The sequence below is a fragment of the Streptopelia decaocto genome (genome assembly GCF_964273445.1).
Source record: "Streptopelia decaocto genome assembly, chromosome: 7".
NCBI lineage: Eukaryota > Metazoa > Chordata > Aves > Columbiformes > Columbidae > Streptopelia > Streptopelia decaocto.
The window spans coordinates 1,212,231-1,224,711 of NC_138661.1; the positions used below are offsets into that span (position 1 = coordinate 1,212,231).

At 47.0% G+C, this 12,481-nt stretch overlaps 1 protein-coding gene across 3 annotated transcripts in view; it reads left to right on the forward strand.

Moving 5' to 3' along the window:
• Positions 1-12,481, forward strand: part of FANCM (FA complementation group M) — a 65,492-nt gene that overhangs the window by 38,563 nt on the left and 14,448 nt on the right. The gene's annotated exons all lie outside the window — the stretch shown is intronic.

The following is a 12,481-nucleotide window of genomic DNA, read 5'->3' on the forward strand; positions in this document are numbered from 1 at the left end:
CGGCGTTCTGGACTTGTTGAGTGTGTGTTCCGAGCTGGGGTCGAACACGCTGCCAGAGGCCTTGGGGGCAGCTCAGAATGCTGAGGAAGCCAAGGGCCAAAGAAGTGCTTAAAAAGGTTAGAATTGCTCTCCTAATTGAGGACTCCCCTCCTCACCCCTGGATCGGGCACTTGAAGCATCCGTGACTTAGATTCCTCCTGTGCAGGTGTATTGGTACCAGCAGTCTGTTTGGGTTCCCAAGCACCTTCAAAGTTGTAGGTGCTAAACCAACATCTGACACCCTTAAAATGATTTACAGAGCAAATTCGTTAGTCACCGAGCGAGTCTTCGTTCTCCCCAACTCTGCCCAAGTAGGTGGCAAAAATTACAAGCGAAGCAGATATTGTGTTTGCTTTCACAAGCTTTTGCAGCGGTGGGAGTGAGTGCCCAGCTCAGCTCCCTCTGCTCCCCGCGGGGTAACGAGCACAGGCCGTCCCTGCAACAGGAAGGACCCCAAATTCTGCCTTTTTACATTGCGGCCGTCGCGTTTTGCGTGGCCCTGGTGGCGGTGACACGTGCCATCGGAGCACACAAGCTCCCTTCAGGCACCTCAGCACATTGCAGCGCGGCAGAGAACCTGCAAACAGTGGCCACGTTCTTGGAAAATGCTGGAAGATCTGCGTCAGAAAGGAAGGGATACGGCTATTCACTGATAACAACTGATCAACAGTTGGCTTTCACCATTTCTAATTTGACAGCTAAAAGCTGGATTGTGATACTTTGTAGGTAACGCTCTTACGCTCAGAAGACGGGGACTGCCTGTTATTCAGCTGCCTCCCAGCTCAATGTTCCGAGCGCCATCTGGATTGATTTCCAGCCAGCTTTCTCTGATCTGTCTTAACTAGTCATAGGTGGAGACGCTGAACTTTCTCATCGGTTAGGAGAGAAAACATAACTGGGTGCCACTGGCACGCTGCACAACACCTTCTAATGACTCCCTGAATACGAGAGCTGACAACGTGACACATCGCCCTGCTGAGCTCTAGGAAAAAACAAAGCACCAGCAGCTGTAATCAGCACTACACCCCCTTTTTAAACTTCAGTGGTTGTTGGCCTCCTCCTTATGTCTAAACCAAATTGTCAAGGTTCAAGGACATCAACCTTCGCCATAATTGTTTCACAAAAGCAAAGATGCAATGTGTCAATCTATTTTGTCGGCACTGAGGGTGGTTTCTTGTACACGAGTTTTATTAATATCTTCTTAAGCCACCCTAGATTTCTCAGAAAGGCACGGACAGCCTTCCCAAGACAGGATATGGAAGGGCAGCGGGTGATGTGTCACCCGTCCGGTGGAGCGGTGGGGACACTGCAGCAGTCCTGACTCACCAGGAACATCACTCCAGCAAAATCCCCTTGCCCTGCAGTTCGGAAGAGAACAGCCATCTCTATTGCTAACGTGAGAGCACGTGCGAGTGTGGGGGAGGTGGGTTTGGTTTCCTGTTACTACCAGTCTTGTCCTAATGCAGTGTTCCTACAGCTTCAATTCTGGTGAGTCAGAAAACACATACAGAGAAAGATATGTAGAATTATACAGTAAATCAGACCGAAGAACCTTTCAGTGTAGAATATATATTTTTTAAACATCTTGGTTCTAAACCGTTTCTGCCAGTGAATGCTGCCTCGAGGGCCATCGCTGTTACCGTAGAGCAGTTCAGTTGGGCCCCGCGGAGCTCCCTGCTCCAGTGCAGCGCCCGTGCCGATCGTGTGGCCGGCACCTCCACAGGTCAAGGCTTCGGGCTCTCCAGGGCTGGAATCCCACAGCTTCTCTGTGCCCATGGTGTCCCTCCAGCAGCCTGCTCTGCCTGCCCTCTGCTCTCCCTCTAGATGAAGATGGCAACAAGATCCTCTCTTTTTAAGACTGAACGGAGTTGCCTTGTCCATGGGTTAGTGCCAGGGTTAGCTCATGGGTGGAGTCAATGATCTTAAGGGTCATTCTGTGATTGTACATCCTCATGCTCCAGCCCTGTGACACATCTGGCCACCTCTGCCAGACTCGATCCAGTCCGAGATATTTCTTGTACCCGGGGCCCAAAACCAGCCTGAGCGCTCCAGGTGTGGTCTCACAGATGATGAACAATCGCTGTCCTTGCCCTGCTGACGACTCTTGCTCATGGAGCCAGGTGTGATGGTCTCTGGTGCCAGAAGGGCACACCGCTGTCTCGTGTTGCTGTCGGCCTGTTGAGGACCTTCTGGACATCAGCTCTGCCCTCGAGCGTGTCACCTGCTTCTCCTCACCTGCCATCATCTGCAAAGTTACTCGAGGTGCACTCTGTGCTGTAGTCAAGGTCAGTAATAAAAAGCCTCTGAGAAACGGTCCCATCGAGCCACTGGTGGGTGTTCACCCCAGTCCTCACAACGCTTTAGTCGTGGGGGTCCAGCCAGGTTTCCACCCACGCTTGTTGTCCACTTGTTCAAACCATCTCTCAGGGGGTCAGCCATGAGTTTGTGTCAGAAGGCTTGCTAGAGTCAAGGGGGACAGTATCCACTGCGCTTCTCTTGCCCACAGAGCTGCTTACATGAAAGGTCTCGAATTCTTCATCCCTGTGCATTCTATAAGCTGCTTGCGATGTGCTCTTGACAGCCTCAGTGTTTTCTTCCTAGTTTGATTTGAAGTTTGCACTTCAAACTTAAGATTAGTGTAAATGTAATATTCATGTAGCATTCAAATCTCAGAATTTAGATTTTCCTTATGATATAATATTCCCAACACTATTGCATTTAAAATTCTTTACATCAGGATCTTCAAAAAATCAAGCGAGCTTTGCCACATTGCCCATGGCCAGAGCGATGGGGAGGCGTGGATGCTTTACTTTGACAGTAACTACTACACTGGTTTTATTTGTTTCATATTGTAGAGTGCTTGTTCTTAGAATAAAATATTAATTAAAAACCCGCTAAAGTAGAGCAAAGTTAGAGAAGCGCAGGGATTTGCAGGCAGTATGTTGGATCTCGGCGCAGCGCCCAGGGCAGCTGTACCCAGGCGGCTCTGTCCAGGCTCGCTCCTCGCTCCGCGGGTGCGTTTGAGCTCGTGCTGCAGTACTGGGGTGTCCCCGGTACACAGCGCACCCCTCGGGCTGCTGGATGTATTTTTAAATCGTAGGAAGCGTTACTGTTAATTAGCACAATAGCATCAAGGGACATTACTTCAGCCTCTGGGAAATTGACCTTTAGTAGAAGTTAAGCCTGTAAAAATCTGCCTGAAATGTTAGTCTTGTATGAAGATAAGTGGATGGAAGGATGAACTGTTTTAGCTGTGATTCAAAGGTTTTTGCGTGTGTGTGCGGTGCACCCGTGTTCCTGCTGTACATATTGTATGGCCAAATGTACCACTGCTGGTCTGGCTGACGTTAATTTACAGCTCCTAACAGCAGACAGGTTTAAGACAAATTCAAGTCAAAGCTATTCCCTTGAATAACTAAGATATCGAACTTCAAACCATAGCTCTATTGATTATTTTCCTACTGAGGGATAGAATACAAAAACAGGCAGATCGTTATTTTACTATGAATAACCAAACGATCCAGAAGTTTCTGATGAAACTAATTATATATTGGGAAGAATCTCATGGAGAGATTTGTAATAACTCGATAGGAGGCAGCTCAGGTTTTGGTGTGTCCTTTATGGGTGTTTTCTGTTAGGGAAGAAAGCTCAGGAATTCACCAATGTGGAGCTTTCCTTGCCCTGTACTTGTTCAGTGACTCCAAAAAAGCTCCTGTGCAGTTGTGATTTGTGTACTAGGTTAACAAAGTCCACTAGAAGCCTTAGATATTTTTAAACAGATGAAGTGAAAATGTTTGGGATTTTTTTTTTTTACCTTGTATTTATATGCTCTTGCAAACTTAGAGAAGAAGTTGGCCCGATGGAAAGAAAATAGAGAAGAGATCCCAGCCATGAAGCCGCGCTGGGCACGTCCCCGGCGGCAAAGCCTTTAATGCCGGCCCGGCTTTGTTACTGCAGCAACGCGTGCCGGGCAGATGGGGCTGGATTTTCCGCGAGCTGTGAGCAGGGATTTTTGTGTAACATGGTAACAAATCAAGTCGTCCTGATGCAAAATAATTCAATAGCTTTGAAGCATTTTTGAAAATTAAACTGTACTGTTTGGAAACAAGGTCAGGGCAAAGTAATCACTCTGATTGACATGCTGTTGGTCCGTGTTTCCGAGGATAAGTGATGGGGAATCTGAAGTGCAAGTGCATTGCTTTTCTGGGCGGTAGGCAATTTTTAATGACTTCTAGAAAGTGGCAATGTTGAATGTGGGAGCGTCAGTGTCCCACTGCAAACCTGCCAAGGTGAGCTTGTTCTCGGAGCAATTGTTCTCCTTAGACAAAAGAAAACCCAGAGACTCCTCTTAGAAGAATCGTCTCTCTTTCACTCCAGTAGTCTCTGGTACAAACACCTTGGGAAATGGGGTTTACAAGATGAACCTGGAATAGCTGCCGCTAAAATCATCTGTCATTGGCATCTGCCTTAGGTGCCCTTGAAGGCTCCATCAGGTGGAACGCCTGACAGCACGAAAATGTTCCCAGCGTACCCTGAGATTCCAGAGAACCCACAAAGGCTTTCTGTGAGTTGGGAGTTTTAAACCAGACTGGTTTGGGGGTGAAATGCAGGGTTTCCAGCCAGCTCTGACTTTTCCAGGAGTTACTGAGTGCAAAGTTAAAAAGGGCTCCAATAAGTACAATTTTTGTAGGTTGTTTTTAAAGGCCCTCATTGCCAGCGGTGTGTCTGGGTAAAATCCTGATCTGAGATGTGGCGAGAATTCCTCGGCAGCAACGAATAATTGAAGGCAGCAAACGCCGCTTAGTCAGGGTGTTTGTGGCAGGCAGACCGGGGATCTGTGGGCTGCTGGCTCCCGTTTACAGCTTTGGCGCTGGATCTGGAACAGCCGTGAGCAGATAATCACAGCGAATACCATGGCTTGGGATTCTCCAAGCTGTGCAGAGGTGACCCGGCCCATTCTTCATTCAGACAAACCAACCTGCTGGGTTTCCTGGCTGGAGGTTTGTTCTGAGCTGGGAGGCTGCTGGGAACAACCTGCAAGAGCGAGGGGCTCAGTGCTCCAAATCGTTTCTCTGGGCCATATTGATTCTTGTTGCCAAATGATTTGAGCCTGAATGCTAATTGAGACCTGGGTTAGATTGTTCAGACCCTTAATTGCAGGTGCTTTCTGTTTGTAACGATCCTGTGGGGCTTTGTGCTCACAGCGAGAAGGAAGCAAGAGGAGGCAGAGGGTTTGGGGTGTCTGTGCGAAGGACAGTGGGACTGAGCACGTTGTGTGGCACCTGGGAGGGCTGAGCGGTGGCAGTTCGTGATGGTGTATCTGCTGCGGTTTGGGGTCACTCAATGTTCATACTGATCTCTGATGGTGTATCTGCTGTGTTTCAGGGTCACTCAGTGTTCATACTCATCTCTGATGGTGTATCTGCTGTGTTTTGGGGTCACTCAGTGTTCATACTGATCTCTGATGGTGTATCTGCTGTGTTTCAGGGTCACTCAGTGTTCATACTGATCTCTGATGGTGTATCTGCTGTGTTTCAGGGTCACTCAGTGTTCATACTCATCTCTGATGGTGTATCTGCTGTGTTTTGGGGTCACTCAGTGTTCATACTGATCTCTGATGGTGTATCTGCTGTGTTTCAGGGTCACTCAGTGTTCATACTGATCTCTGATGGTGTATCTGCTGTGTTTCAGGGTCACTCAGTGTTCATACTGATCTCTGATGGTGTATCTGCTGTGTTCACTCAGTGTTTGTACTGATCTCTGATGGTGTATCTGCTGTGCTCACTCAGTGTTTGTACTGATCTCTGATGGTGTATCTGCTGTGTTTTGGGGTCACTCAGTGTTTGTGCTGATCTATTTATGAGAATGTAACCAGGTGGATGGATGATGGCAGAGCGGTGGATGTGCTCTACCTTGACTTCAGTAAAGCCTTTGCCACAGTCTCCCACAGCATCCTCACAGCTAAGTTGAGGAGGTGTGGTCTGGACAATAGAGTAGTGAGGTGGGTTGCAAACTGGCTTAGGGAGAGAAGCCAGAGAGTGGTAGTCAATGGTGCGGAGTCTAGTTGGAGGCCAGTATCTAGTGGAGTGCCCCAGGGGTCAGTGCTGGGGCCAATATTATTCAATATATTCATTAACGACTTGGACGAGGGAATTGAGTGTACTATCAGCAAGTTTGCTGATGACACCAAGCTGGGAGGAGTGGCTGACACGCCGGAGGGCTGTGCTGCCATCCAGAGACCTGGACAGGCTGGAGAGTTGGGCGGGGAATAACCTAATGAAATTTAACAAGGGCAAGTGTAGAGTCCTGCATCTGGGCAGGAACAACCCCAGGTTCCAGGATAGGTTGGGAGATTACATATTAGAGAGCAGTGTAGGGTAAAGGGACCTGGGGGTCCTGGTGGACAACAGGATGACCATGAGCCAGCACTGGGCCCTTGTGGCCAGGAAGGCCAATGGCATCCTGGGGTGTATTAGAAGGGGGGTGGTCAGTAGGTCAGAGAGGTTCTCCTTCCCCTCTACTCCACCCTGGTGAGACCACATCTGGAATATTGTGTTCAGTTCTGGGCCCCTCAGTTCCAGCAGGACAGGGAACTGCTGGAGAGGGTCCAGCGTAGGGCAACAAAGATGATTAAGGGAGTGGAGCATCTCCCTTATGAAGAAAGGCTGAGGGAGCTGGGTCTCTTTAGTTTAGAGAAGAGGAGACTAAGGGGGGACCTTATTAATGTTTATAAATATATAAAGGGTGAATGCCACGAGGATGGAGCCAGGCTCTTCTCAGTGGCAAACAATGATAGGACAAGGGGTAATGGGATCAAGCTGGAACACAAGAGGTTCCACTTAAATTTGAGAAGAAACTTCTTCTCAGGGAGGGTGACAGACACTGGAACAGGCTGCCCAGGGGGGTTGTGGAGTCTCCTTCTGTGCAGACATTCCAACCCGCCTGGACACCTTCCTGTGTAACCTCAGCTGGGTGTTCCTGCTCCAGCAGGGGAATTGGACTGGATGATCTTCTGAGGTCCCTTCCAATCCCAAACATACTGTGATACTGTGATACTGTGATCTCTGATGGTGTATCTGCTGTGTTCACTCAGTGTTTGTGCGCAGAGCTCCATGACATCCTCCCGTACCCGTTGTGCCGCAGGCTCGGGCACACCAGCCACAAGTATTCCTTCCCCCCAAGTTAACGACCACAGTTTTCTGGAAAACGTGCCATGATGTTATGTCTGATGGAAACCAAATAAAACATCAAGTATGTGATACAGGATCGCCAGCTTAAGTCTGCAGGCAAGAGAAGCTTCCTGTGCGTTCTGTGCTGTGGTATATATACCCTATTTCCCCCAAAATAAGACAGAGTCTTATATTAATTTTTGCTCCAAAACTGATTACTTATTTACACATATAGCTGCCGGGACACTTTAAATAGACTTTTTTTAATGAACCCTAACTCGGGCTTATTTTTGGAGTAGGGGTTATATTTTGCGTATCCTCAAAAATCCTGAACAATCATGCTAGGGCTTATTTTGGGGAATAGAGGGTAGCACTATGGCAGCGGCTGCCGGCCCGTTGCGGGTCTTTGTGCTGCTCCGTGTGTTCCCGATGTTCGGTCAGCAGGTCCTGGGTGCGTGGTGCCTCGTGCTCCTGGTGCCTCCTGTGGGCTTGTTCTGCTGTTGGGTTGTTCGGTTAGAGGGGTGTGCATGTGCATGGTCATTTTGCATTTAGCTTGCTGGATTTAACGCCGCTATATACTGCTTTTCACAAGCTGTCAAAATATTTATGCATGTGAATAATGGGTCGGTTGTTCCTTGAGCTTTGACAGCCGGCTCATTTGGCAGGACGTTTACAGTAGGTGTGCCAAGTGCAAACTGGCAATAATCCATTCATATAGTCCTGGAACTCTTGCAGGAGCTGCTATACACCAAATGCCTTTGAAGACATTTATGTTTGGAGAGATCATAATATTTTAATAATGGTTTGTCATCGGTGCATTATTATAATATTATAAAGTTTAGGGCAATATAATCTCATTTATTTAGGACACCGAACTGCTACTGTAGTTGAAAAACTGCTTTTAGATGCAGGGGTCCTGTTGTCTGCTTGGATGTATTTCCAGTATTCATATGGAAATGCAGCGAGCTTAGGAGATTATTGCAGGAATGCTTTGCTACCCATATTTTAATGGAAATTCCGTATCGGTACCCAGGTCACTGCTGGGTATTTCCCTGTGCTGTGGGGGGTCTCCCCGGCTGTGTATTTCTATGACAATACAATTACAGGTGATTTCTATGACCGTGTTCCTAATGCAGCACTGAGCAGGGGGACAGCCCGGGCTGAGCTCACCCAGCTCAGCTTGTGCCTGTTGCTGACACCAGATGACGGGACGTCCTGCAGCCCCGGCTGGGCACCGCTGGCTCTCACTGCTGTCGCTGCTGCCCAGGAAGCTTTGCAAAACAAGCAGATACCGAGCCACAGGTTAATTCATTTTCTGACACTTCAGATGTTCTTGAACATTCAATCGTGCCTGTGTAGCCCCTCTAATGATACCTGTCCCCATATCGCTGGGGTACATGCCCTGTGTTTTGTTAATAAATCTTCCTTTTTCGGGATCTTTTGGGTGTATTGATGGCAGTTGGGTATCAATAACGTGAGACCGTTAGGAAGGGAAACATCGCAGCCTTTGAAGAAGGGAGTTGTGGTTTCTGTGTCGATTAGGCTTCCTTCAAAATCAACTGCATATATGTTTAAAGGTCAACTCATATAATATACTTGAACTTCCTAAAAAGGTTTTTGACAGTGTTCCTTCCCCCGGAGTATCTTCTGGAATAGGAGGGATCCATTAATCTGCTCGCTAACCAGTTCCTGAGCGGAATCAATAACGGCCTGGACTCCGGTGCAGGGAGCTTCGCACCGAATCACAGCAGCGGGAAAGTCCTTTAGCCTATGTGTAAATGGTTTGGAAAAGTGATCATTTTTACAGCAATAAAACTAAAAGATGGCCATGAAAGCATTGCAACATTTCCTAAAGAGCTGGGCTGAAACCTCAGTGAAGTTCCAAGGTGAATGGAGGCGAAAGCTGCTTTTGCCAGAAAGGAATTCTTTTGGATACTTCTGTGTAAACATTAGTTTAATGATCACTGTTACTCCGAAAAAGGGGTTAGAATTTTAGAGATCAGTGGGGAAGGAATATAAAAAAAAAGCAGAAAAAATCATATGATAATCAAAATATGTCATATGCCTGTATCTTGTGTTAGGGAAAGTCCATGCGCTGCCCTCAGGGCCATTGCAGATGTAGTCTTAGCCAGTATAAGCTCAGAAGGGCTTGTTCTGGGGAAGGAGCGCTCTGGAATGTCTTCGTTTCTATGCTTTCCTCAGTTCTTGCTCCGGTACGAGTCCCTGGGTTAAAGCAGCTTTTGGGGGTTTGTCCTTGTGCTCCAGTCTGGTTCCTGGGCACTAACAACCAGCTTCTGGTTCATGCCAGAAGGACTGAAATGCCAGCGGTCCCTGCTGCTCCTGCCTCCGTTCCAGTCGAGCTTCTCATTAGAGAAGTCAGAACTGTTAAAACAGAGATTGTAGCTGTTTACGGACTTACCGTTTCACTTGTAAATAGGAAAACCACCAGGGTTTTGGCAAACATCTGAATCTCGTTAGATGTACATCCACAGCAGCTTATGAGAAGAGAGAGGTTAATTTTGATTTTGATAATGGGCGCCTTAAATTGAAATACTAGAAAATAGAGTGTATGTGTGTGCATATACATATGTTTATAGTTTAGAACTGAAAATGTTAATATCTTAGGTTTGCTTTTCCTTTTTATTTTCTATCTTGAAAACGTGTTGTTTTTTAGATGGAATCAGTAATTCTAGGCAGGGTCATTGATTTAGTGCAGCAGCATAAGCGAGTTGCCTGTTCTGCTCTTGCATGACCTATTTACTGAGTCCTGGGCACACCGGAGCTGAGCAGGTTATGGGAGAGCTGACCAGGTAGTTCCTACAAGTCACACACATTCAGGCTAACGTGTGGCAATTATAACTCTGTCCTTTCGCTCCATCAGTATTAAGCAGACTCCCTGGGAGAAGGTGTTTTGTTTGGGGGAAAGTATTTTGATTGACTCGGTTGAACAAGAACAGTTATATAACTCCATGTAAGCCTGAAATCAGGTTACTGAAGTTAGTTCTGGACGCTGAATTAGTCCTCTGGCTGCTCTGCTGGCCCCGGCTTTGCTTCCCCACCCGAGTCAGGACGTAGCGATGGGTACACGCCGTGGCCTAAGGAAGTTCTTTGCTGTGACAATTCCTCATTCCTGTTTTCTGTCTTGTACCCAGTTACTCATCCGTGCGAGAAGTTCCCTGCGTTGCTCTCTGTCAAGGTTTCTTTAAGGATTTTGGCAGGGATTATGGACAGCCTCTCAGGAAGCGGGAGGGTGGTTGGCCTGAGAGCATCTCCATGGTTTTGCTTCTCGGTCTCTTCAAATGAATCTGTTGGGTTTGTAAGGGGTGGTTTTGTTTTCAAAAGCAATATTGGCACTTCTGAAGAAGACTCGTCCAGTGATTCTATTGTCCATTACAGCTTCTACTAACTTACTCAGTATGGAGTTAAGGTGCTTGGCTGTATGAAATGATTTGCTGTTATCTGTTCCACCTCTGGGCCAGCTGGGATTTGAATTGTCCTTTCGCCTACTCATAACCCTCATCTTTTCCTGCAGATTTGATTAGTTATGGGCTACTTAAAAAATGCAGAACAATACAGAGCCAAGAACAGTCGGTGCTGTGCCTCTTAGGAGTGTGTGGGGTAGGCAAGGCATCGCCTGCTTGTGCTTCAATAGGGTTAGTGGTCTGGCAGCTAATCAGTCTTTAATCCATTTAATATACGTTATGTTCTTGTGATGCTTGGATACTTCAATTGGAATATTATGCAACCTTCAGTTGTTACTTACATAAATCTAACCAGATCGTTATCAACACCGTTACCTTGTCAGCCAAATGTGTCATCTGTTCAGGTGACATTTGTGAAGTTAATTGGAGCAGGTGGTGTTGGTTGGTGTTCGTTACTCCTCTGATTTCATACAAACGCTTCTGTCTCTTGATTCTGTCTCTTGACCAAGCTTGAGGGAAGCTCATTATTTGGAACCTGCACATACTCAAATCAGCCTTTAACCCTTTCATGGTATATGTTTTTTTCTTCAGTGTTCTCATATTAGTACTCTAAGGCAGCCTGTGCAGTCTGGGGATCTCCTTGGAGATGTCTTTTTATAAAATCCCACCTTTTAGTTTCTTTGGATGTGTTTGTAAATGAGCAGCCTAAGCTGTGTGTAGCAGCTGAGTAACATCTGGAGTACGAGCGGAGTAGGTGTTTCCCAGCCCTTTGGAGATGAATCTCTAGTGGCTGAACTGTCCCCAATGTGCTGACCCACAGACACGCAGACGTTGTCACCGGGACACGGGGACATTGCTGGGACAGGGTTGGTAACCGGCTGTGCTCCTGAAACAGCCCGAGCACATTCTTCCTGACCTATTCTGCACACGATCCTTTCTGTGGCCTGGCTGTGAAGCTGGTGGTGATATCGAAATACTGAGTTTATTACTATTCCCAAGAGTGAAAAACCACTGTTAATATCAGGTAGGATGTTTTATCTATTGCAGGCAGGGGGGATCCGAAACTGTGATAGGATATGACCAGTCTCCAAGTGCATGGAAGACGGCGGCAAATCCTGTTTTCAGGAGCACAGTTAGACAAGGCAGGCAGCAGTAATTTTAGGTATGGTTATTTCTGCCTTGTGTAATGGGGCAGAATGAGTATCCAGGGTATTTTCCAAACCTGGTTTTCCTGTAAGGAGTGTGACGGTAAGAGGTTGTCACGGCAGCTCCGGCTGCAGAAACCCCGGCAGAGCTGGAGAAGGGTGCGATGGGACTGGAAGATGCAGGTGTCAGAGTTTGAATAGTGAATATCAGCATGAGCAGAACAAGCTGCAGTGGAACTGCCCTCAGAATATTCTCACGGCTCAGCGAGGAGGGTTCAGGAGGTTCTCATTATGAGGACCTTGCTTTTTCCTGCTTATATATGGTTGGATTTTGGAGAATGTCACTTGCATAGGAAGCAGGTAACCTCTTATTGTACGAGTCAGTTTTATCACCCACTGTTGTATAAAGGTGCTGTGTTCAATTCAGGGGTTAGTAAGTCTAGAGATTCGTCTGACTGAACTGCCAAAAAATAATAATCATATCTCCTGTTTAGATCTTACATCCCCATTTTTATTTTTCATTAGTGAAATAGGTTTGAACTCTGCAGGAGTGTTTCAAACCATTGCATTGAGAGCCCCATTTGACCCTCCTGTTCTCTGGGGAGACTGCATGCCTTGATTTTGAAATCCTACTTTAAAAGAGAGAGTGAGAAGGACAATGAATAGCTTTTCAGTCCGGACAGTCCTCATATGGATACCTGGCTGG